The sequence below is a fragment of the Eriocheir sinensis genome, chromosome 24 (genome assembly GCF_024679095.1).
Source record: "Eriocheir sinensis breed Jianghai 21 chromosome 24, ASM2467909v1, whole genome shotgun sequence".
NCBI classification, from domain to species: domain Eukaryota; kingdom Metazoa; phylum Arthropoda; class Malacostraca; order Decapoda; family Varunidae; genus Eriocheir; species Eriocheir sinensis.
Window position 1 is genome coordinate 5,457,084 of NC_066532.1, and position 9,575 is coordinate 5,466,658.

Sequence of the window (9,575 nt, forward strand, 5' to 3'; positions counted from 1 at the left end):
GGTGGTTGGTTGGTTGATTGGTTAGTTGGTTGGTTGGTAGGCTTCTTAGTTAGTTAGATGGCAGTTGGACGCGGAGACAGACACATTGACGGAGAGAGAGACAGAAAAAAACAGACATATGAGAAAGGAAGACATGAATCACCACCCCGTGCAGACAAAACAGACAGAATATGAATTAGACAGACTTCCAAAAAGGAACAAAAATAAACAAGGAGACAGACACAGACAGACAGACAGAATAGACAAAGAAAAACAACTATAAACAAACTACCAAAAGAAAAGAAAAAAACAAGACAAAGAACAAACTATTAGATCTATTTATCCACACACACACACACACACACACACACACACACACACACACACACACACACACACACACACACACACACACACACATATCCACACTACCAATGGAAAAAAAAAACAATAACAACCAAAACAACAAAAACAAAAACAAAAACACAAACCCACTTCGTATTAACCCCACCCCACCCCCCACCCCATCCCCCACTCCCACCCCCGTTCACACTTAACATAGCCGCGTGATTTGTTCTCGTCAGATGAGTAAGCTGGAGCGAGGCTTGTTTGCGTATAACTGACAACTTTCCCGGCGGGGCTATCCATTTATCAACCAGTCGCCCCAACGGTGTGCTCCTTGATCCGCCAGACTACGTAGGGAGGTGTGATTTGTCATTCTGCAGCGGCGTTTGTGTATGTGGGGGGGGTGAGGGGGGGCAGAAGTGAGTGTTTGTGGGGTGGGGTGGGATTTGAAAGTGTGTGTGGGGGTGGGTGGGGGGAAAGCAGAAAGGGTTGATGGGGTGGAATTTGAAGTGGGAGGGTGTGTGGATATGGGGGGTGGGTAGAACGGGGTGTGTTTATGGGGGGGGGTTGAAGGTATGGGTATGGGTGTGGGGGAAAGCGGAAGGGGTTGTGTGTGAGGTGGGGTGATTGGTGAGGTGTTTGTATGGGTGGAAGGGTTTGTGTGGGGGAGAGGTGGAAGCGTGTGTGTGTGGAGTGGTACTGTGGGGGTGGGGAGAAGGTGGAAATAGGGACATGGGGGGTGGGGGAGGGGCTAAAGTGTGTATGGGGAGGTGGAAGGTGTGAAAGCGTGGGTAGATGGGGTGGAAGGGGTGGGTGGGTGGGTGTGTTTGGATAGGGAAGGGATGGAAGTTTGTGTAGGGGAGGTGATGAGAGTGGGAGGGGCAGAATGGGGTGGGGGTGATGGAAGTGTAGGGGGCGTCTATTCTATTCTATTTACTTTTTATTTTCATTTCTATTTTTTTTATTATTATTTGTGTGTGTGTGTGTGTGTGTGTGTGTGTGAGGCAGCTTATCCATTGACGTATGTACCTTATCTCTCACCTGCGCGGGATTACTCAGGTGACGCGGAAGGTTATTAGGAAACGCATCAAGGTGACATTCTCCAGGTGCCTCGCTTACCCTATACCTAAATTTTTTTACTGGGTGTGTATGTATGTATGTAGTATGTATGAATGAATAAGTATGTAGGTGGTTAGGTGGGTAGGTAGGCTCTCCCTCCTCCTCTATGATATTCCCTCGTCCTCTCTATATATATTTCTCTCACTGCGTTCACTTTCATTTTCTCTCTCGGCGTCTCAGGTGTTAGGGGGCTGCTGAAAAGGCGGCTTATAGTATCCCCACTTCTCCCTTTCTACCTGATCCGCCCCTCATAATAATAATACTAATACAACCATCTATGAAGAGTACTGAATAGAGTGGAAGGTGAGTCTTAGAAGTGTATGTGAGGGCGAGGGTGTGAAGATTATTAGACTACGAGAGTAAACTTAGAAGCGGTCAGACTATACAATTGCGACTATGAAGACTGCAACCAAGGCTATGAAGAGTATGCCAATGAGGGTGTGAGTAGAGTCTTAGGAGGCGTGTGTTTGTATGTGTGTGTGAGTGTGTGAGGGAGCGGTGTTAGTACGGGGATAGAGGGAGGTAGACTGGTTGCTTAAAGAGACGTTTTTAGGCTACATAAGTCAGGTTGGAAGAGGTTAGAGTAGTATAAAAGCTATGAAGAATAACAGTTGGGATGCAAGGACAGTCTTAGGAGGTGTGTGTGTGTGAGGGAGTCGTGTTAGTATACAAGGTTAGAGGGAGGTAAAATTCTCGCATATGACCTTTTTTTAGGGTACATAAGTAAGGTTAGAGGAGGTTTAAAGCTATGAAGAGTCACATATGTGTTAGTAGTAGTGTTAGGAAGTGTGTGTGAGAGAGCGGTGTGCGTATGGTAGGTAGTTCTCGCTTAGAAAGGTTATTAGGGTACATATGTAAAGTTAGAAGCGGTTAGACTAGACTAGCTATATATATATATATATATATGAAGAGTTCCAGTTAGGGTGCAAGGACAGTCTCGGGAAGGGTGTGCAAGGGAGCGATGTGAGTACGGGCTTGTAACTCAAAGGTACAATGCTTGCTTAGAGAGATTATGGCTTCGAGAGTGGTTAGAAACAGTTAAATTAATATTAAAACTACAAAAAAGTAACGGTTAGGGTGCCAGTAGTCTTAGGAAGCGTGAGAGAACGGTGTGAGTACGAGGGTGAAGCTCAAAGATAGTATTAGAGCTGGTTAGAGACATTATCAGGCTACAGGAATAGAGTTAGAAGTTAGACAAGACTAGCTATGAAAAGTGCCAGTTGGGGTGCAAAGACAGTCTCGGGAAGTGTGTGCGAGGGAACCGTGTGAGTACGGGGGTGTAACTCAAAGGCAGAATGATTGCTTAGAAAAAATAAAGCTACGAGAGTGAAGAGAAACGGTTAGACAAGACTAGCTATGAAGAGTGCCGGCTGGGGTGCAAGGACAGTCTTGGGAAGGGTGTGCGAGGGAGTTGTTATAGTACGGGGGTGTAACTCAGAGGTAGAGTGCTCGCTTCGCATGTGAGAAGACCCGGGTTCAATCCCCGGCACCTCCACGGCCCTTTTGCCACGAATTTTTACAAGCTGTTTTTATGAAGTTCTCTTGATGGAAATTGTATGGGAGGGGTCAGGTTTGCATGGGGGGATCTGGGGTTGTGTTTGGTGATGTTTGTGTGAAGTTAGTGATGTTTTTATGAAGTTAGTGATGTGTTTATTAAGTTAGGGATGTTTTGTGAAGTTCTGTTGATGGAAATAGTCTGGATGGGGTCAGGTTTGCATGGGGGGATCTGGGTTTGTGTTTGGTCATGTTTGTGTGAAGTTAGCGATGTTTTTATGAAGTTAGTGATGTGTTTATTAAGTTAGGGATTTTTTGTGAAGTTCTGTTGATGGAAATAGTCTGGATGGGGTCAGGTTTGCATGGGGGGATCTGGGTTTGTGTTTGGTCATGTTTGTGTGAAGTTAGCGATGTTTTTATGAAGCTAGTGATGTTTTTTTTATAAGTGTGATGTCTTGTGAAATTATCTTGATGAAAACTGTACGGGAGGGGTCAGGTATTCATGGCGTGGTCTGGGGGCTGTGTTTGGTGATGTTTTCGGGAAGTTGGTGATGTTTTTATGAAGTTGTGATAAGGTTTTATGAAATTTGATGTTTTATGCAATTCTCTTAATGGAAATTGTATGGGAGGGGTTTGTTTTGCATGCTGTGAGCTGAAGTTGTGTTTCGTGAAGGTTTGCATTTGAAGTTTATGATGTCGTTATGAAGTTAGTGATGTTTTTTTTTTATAACTGTTATGTCTTATGAAATTCTCTTGATGAAAATTGTGTGGAATGGGTTAGGTATTCATGGGGTGAGTTGAAGTTATGTTTCGTGAGGTTTGTATATGAAGTTTATGATGTGTTTTTTTCTATGGTTAGTGATGTTTTTATTGTGTTTGTAATGTTTTATATGAAGGTCCTGATGTGTTCATGAAGTTCCATTGATGAAAAGCGTAAGGGAATGGAAAGCTTTGCTAATGTGTTAATCTACAGTTGTGTTTGGGGATGTTTTTTTTATGAATGCCGTTTTTTTTTTTAATGAAGCTTGTGATTGTTGTTTTTGTGAAGGTAGTGATTTGTTTTTGTTTATGAAGTTCATGTTTGGGGCTTCTGTGTTTACGTTTCCTTGTTTATTGTTTATTTATTTGTGACTGATTTATTGCTGCACTTGATCATCCTCTTCCTTATTATTATTATTATTATTATTATTATTATTATTATTATTATTATTATTATTATTATTATTATTATTATTATTATTATTATTATTAAATAGAAATAGAAATAGAATCATCTGAAAATATTAATCTAAACCACCACCCCTCCGACCCACCTCTCGCCTTACCCCCCTCCCCCCCCCTCACACACACACACAATACCCCCCCCACAACCCCCCCTCCTCTTCCTAGTCCCTCCTTCCTCCTACCCTACTTTCTTCACCCACCTACGCTACCGTCCCTCACCCCCCTTAACCCCCTCTCCTCTTCCTATACCCTCCTCCTATTATTGTTATTGTTATTGTATTTTTGTGTCCCTCTTTTTACGCAGCTCTCCTGTTCATAAAAGTCGTAAGCGAGTGTTCGGTTTCTCGTCCTGGCCTTCACATTTTCCGCCCCTCAATTATTATCCTCGTACGTTTATTTTTAGTTATTTATGTGAGTTTATTTTTGCCTTGCTCCCATTACGAAATTATGATGTTCAAAATCGTGTTTAAGTATTTGGTTTCTTTTGCTTTACTAACCTCAACAGTCTACGCTCCTCATTTATTATCCTAGTACGCTTATTTTCATGTATTTATTTATTCAAGTTTATTTCTGGCTTGTTCTCATTACTAAATTCTGCTGTTTATAATCGGGTTCTAGTATTTGGTTCCTCTTGCTTAATTTTCTAACCTTAACATTCTTCGTTCCTCATTTATTATCCTTGTACGTTTATTTTCATGTATTTATTTATTCAAGTTTATTTCTGGCTTGTTCTCATTACTAAATTCTGCTGTTTATAATCGGGTTCTAGTATTTGGTTCCTCTTGCTTAATTTACTAATCTTAACATTCTTCGCATCTCATGTATAATTTCAGTACGTTTATTTTCATGTATTTATTTATTCGAGTTTATATCTGTCCTGCTCTCCTTACTAAATTCTACTGTTTGTGTTTTAGTATTTGGTTTGTCTTGCTTAACTTACTAACCTTAACATTCTTTGCTTGTGATGTATTATTCTAGTACGTTTATTTTTATTTATTTATTTATTCAAGCTTATATTTGTCTTGCTCTAATTCTGCTGTATGAAATTGCGTTCTAGTATTTGGTTTCTCTTCCTTGTCTCCGTCTCTTGCTGTTGTTCTTGATACCAGGCTTTGATTCGTCCTTTTCAATACTGTAAGGGCAGACGTGGCTTCCTTCAGGCTTATCAGTTTAGTGCAGAATCGTCAGTTGAGTCTGTTGCCTGATTTTTTGAACGTCGTATTAGTCTTCAAGTGTAATGTGGGTCCCTTCCAACTCGGGTCCATATTAAAACATTCCAGGCTTTCGTAGGAGTAGTTATTGTGGGCATTTCCAGGGGTAGTTGTATGACCCTTGTGGTAGTGATCATTTTTCTATGCCATGAATGTTTTTTTTTATATCAAAGGAGACGGCTCAAGGGCAACAAAAAGAGTACAAAAAAAAAGGCCCGTTAATCGCCGCTCCCAAAATAGACAAAAGTGAAGGGTAGCCAAAAGAGAGGTCAATTTCGGGTGGAAGAAAACACCCTATTGCTCTTTTAGGCCTTTGGAAATAGTTGATATGAGAGGTGGAAGCGTCTGAGATTACCGACCTAAACTCCCTCCCTCCCACCCATCTCTCGTCTTGCCCAAACGACCCACAACTCCCTCCTCCCATCCCAAATCCTCCTCCTGACTTCCCCCCTCCCACGTCTTACCCAAACGACCCACAACTCCCTCCCCCCATCCCAAATCCTCCTCCTGATTACCCCCTTCACGTCTTACCCAAACGACCCACAACTCCCTCCTCCCATCCCAAATCCTCCTCCTGACTTCCCCCCCTCCCACGTCTTACCCAAACGACCCAAAACTACCTCCCCCATCCCAAATCCTCCTCCTGACTACTCTACTTTTCATACCCCACCCTCACCCTCCCTATACCCCTCATTTCTTCCCCCTTCCTCCTTACCCATACACCAAGGCCCCCCACACCAGCCCTTACCTTCCCCCTCCTCCCCTCCTCCCTTCTCCCAACCCACCCACCCACGCTATGCCCCCCCACACTCACCCTCCCCATACCCCTCATTCCTTCCCCTTCCTTACTCCCTTCCTCCTTACCCATACACCAAGACCAGCCATTACCTTCCCCCTCCCCTTCCTACCCCCCACCCACCCATCCATCCACGCTACCGCTATGCACCTCAGCTTCCCAACCCCCCCACCTCCTTCCTCCTCCCCTTTCCCCACCCTCCTCCCGCACCTCTTCACCCACGCCACCGCCACGACAAGCCACATGGAGACAAGTGTGAGAAATAGGAAGCGTGGTGCGTGGGTAGGGAGGGAAAGGGAAGCGTGAGGTCAGGTCGAGGCTAATCCGAGGACAAACAAGAGGGAGCCGCGCTGACCTGAAGGAGTAAACACGTTCGGGCGTAGCGGAAGTAAACAACGACGTATGAGGTCAGGGAAAGGGAGGTCATTGAGGGCATAGGAGGCGAAAGGAAGATTAAGAAATGGCGTAGTAGTATAGTGAATCCAGGAGAAACTGTCGGATTGGGGGGTTTCTGCGGGGGTCTCTCATTCCGTGCCACTCTGCCACATCTCTTGTCTCCAGTTGTGGGATTAGCGTCAAGGTTAGGTTAGGTTAGGTTAGGTTAGGTTAGTAGTAGTAGTAGTAGTAGTAGTAGTAGAATTGCTTTGTGAAAGGATATGAGAGAATATACCGCTCACAACGCAACTCTAATAGATGGAGGCCCGTAGTAGTAGTAGTAGTAGCAGTAGTAGATAAAGACTGAGAAGAGAGGTAGAAAGGGAAAGAGAGAAGGAGACAGGTTATAAATGAAAAGAGGGAGGTGAAAGAAAGAAGATTAAGAAGACGCATAGTAGATAGAATACGAGGAAAGGAAGAGAAGAAAAACAGGAGACAAAGGAGAGGGAGGGAAAGGCGTTAAGATGAAAGGAGGGAAGTAAAAAGATTAAGGAGGATAGAGAGGGAGAAAAGGTTAAAGAGGATGCAGGAGGTGAAGGGAAGATTAATTAAGAAAAGGCAGAGTGTGCAGAAGAAAGGGAGAGATAGAGAAACAGAAGAAAGAGGAGGGATGGAGAGGAGGAGAAAGGGTATATATGGAAGGAAGGAGGGGTAGAGAAGGATAAGAATAAAGACGGAAAGAAGAAAGGAAGATTAAGAATATACGAAGTAGAAAGAAGACGAAAGGAAAGGGAGAGATATTGAAACAGGAGATAAAAGAGGAATAGAGAGAGGAGGCAGAGCATAGATGGAAGGAGAAAGTAGGAAGAAGGATGATTAATTAACATTCATTCCCACTCATTACTCATTCATTCACTCCCTCACTCACTCTCACTCTCTCCCAAGCATATGTAAAAATCCAATGAAAAGTGAAAAAATATATATCCCTCCAACATCAATCAATATATATGAAAGCTATGCAGGTGTAAACTCAGGTGAACCTCGACGCAGATATTTCATAGGTGTCCCTCGATGCATAGCCAAACACAGGTGCGTCTTGCATTAGCCGACAGGTGTGCGCAAGGGGAAGGCGGTGAGGGTTGTGGCAGGTCGTTGCATATGTTGTCTGTCTGTTTTGCGTGTCTCGTAGGAATGGAAAGAGACAGAGAGGTAGAAACAGACATAGAGAGACCTTTCTAGACCCAACAAAGACATAAGCAGACATAAACAGACCCTTCTAGACCCAATAAAGACAGAAAACAGACAGAGACAGACATGGAGAGGCCCTTCTAGACCCAACAAAGGCAGAAAACAGACAGATAGACAGAAACAGACATAGACAGACCCTTCTAGACCCCCCAAAAGGCACAGAAAGCAGACAGACAGACACTAGCATAGATAGAGAAAGGGCGACATACGGACAGACAGACAAAAAAAACACATAGCAAAAAAAGAAAAAGAGAAAGTGAAAAACAACAAAAGGCAGACACACACAGATACAGAACAGACTGACGTATATACACACATACAAACATACATACATACATACAGACAGACAGACACACAGACCGAAGTTTCTAGACCCAACAAGAAAGACCCTCCCAGAAGCCCTAAACACTCCACAATGACCTGATAAGACCGACTCGGGGATAAACTTCGGTACATTCAGACCCTTCCGCCTCTCACTTCAACTATTTCCAAGAGCCAAAAAGGAGATCAATCGGGTTCTAAAGAGTGTGTTTTTTGGTTCATGGTGCAGAGGAAGGGTCACACTACCACCAGGGTCATAAAAACTACCCCTGGAAATCCCTATAACGTCTACGAAATCCGCGTCTAATATGTGAGCTTGGGCGCCGAAATGTATATAAGAGAATGGCCCGAAGACCTCACCTCACGATACCTGAGCTCGGGACATTAAGTGACCCGTGGGGACTCGAGGGCGGAGGTCACCTGGTGTTTACCGCTTCAGGTGAGGTCAAGGGTCAAGCATCATCACGTGGCCTGGAGAGGGGCGCGGGGCAGGTGGGATTACTACGCGGCCCATTGAAGTGCGTCGTAGAATTTTCGTGAAGGAGAACATGTGATGGAGAATGTATGGATGTGTCTACTGAGGTTTGATGTTCTGAAGGGATGTTTAGGGTAGTATTTAAAAGGCTAAGATAGTGCAGGAAATAAATGGAACTGTGAATCTGAGGTATTTAAAGGGAGTATACAGTGTTATGGTGATGGTAAGGTTGTTGTTGTTGTTGTTGTTGTTGGTGGTGGTTGTGGTGGTAGTGGAGTTGGTGGTGGTGATGGTGGTAGAGGTCGTGTCATTCAACTCATATTTTGGTCAACTCGTATACAGTTTGGTGGTGGTGGCTAGGGTGGTGTTGGTGTAATGGTGGTGATGGTAGTGTTGTAGTTGTTGCTGGTGGTGGTGGTGGTGATGGTGGAGTTATTGTTGGTAGTGGTGGTAGAGGTCGTGTCATTGAACTCATATTTTGGTCAACTCGTATACAGTGTGGTGATGGTGGCTAGGGTGGTGTTTGTATAATGATGGCGATGGTTGTGGTGGTTGTGGTGGTGGTGGTGGTGGTGGTCTGGTGTCTTTCAACTAATATACAAAGTGTGAATAGTGACCTTTTTTCCTCAAAGTCGGAGCCGCTGCTTTGGTTAGGCGGTAATTCCTCGTGGTTTTAACTTTTTTTTATTTTTCTTCTTTTTTTCTTTTGTTTCTGTTTCTTCTTACTCTTCCTCGCCACCGCCTCTTTCAGCTCTCTCTTACTCTCATTCGTGGTTTTAACTTATTTTTTTCTTTCTCTTTTTTTTCTTTTCTTTTTCTTTTTTTTCTTACTCTCCCTCACCCTCGCCTTCTCCAGCTCTTTGGTGGTGTTGATGGCACGTTGATGGTTATGGTGGTGGTGGTGGTGGTGGCGGCATGGATACAAACAGCCACCCAGAAGGATTATACACACACACACACACACACACACACACACACACACACACAC

At 43.9% G+C, this 9,575-nt stretch overlaps 1 non-coding gene across 1 annotated transcript; it reads left to right on the top strand.

Moving 5' to 3' along the window:
* Positions 1-2,866: 2,866 nt before the first annotated feature.
* Positions 2,867-2,938, top strand: Trnaa-cgc (transfer RNA alanine (anticodon CGC)). The gene has a single exon. It is a non-coding gene; the product is annotated as a tRNA-Ala (tRNA).
* Positions 2,939-9,575: the final 6,637 nt, after the last annotated feature.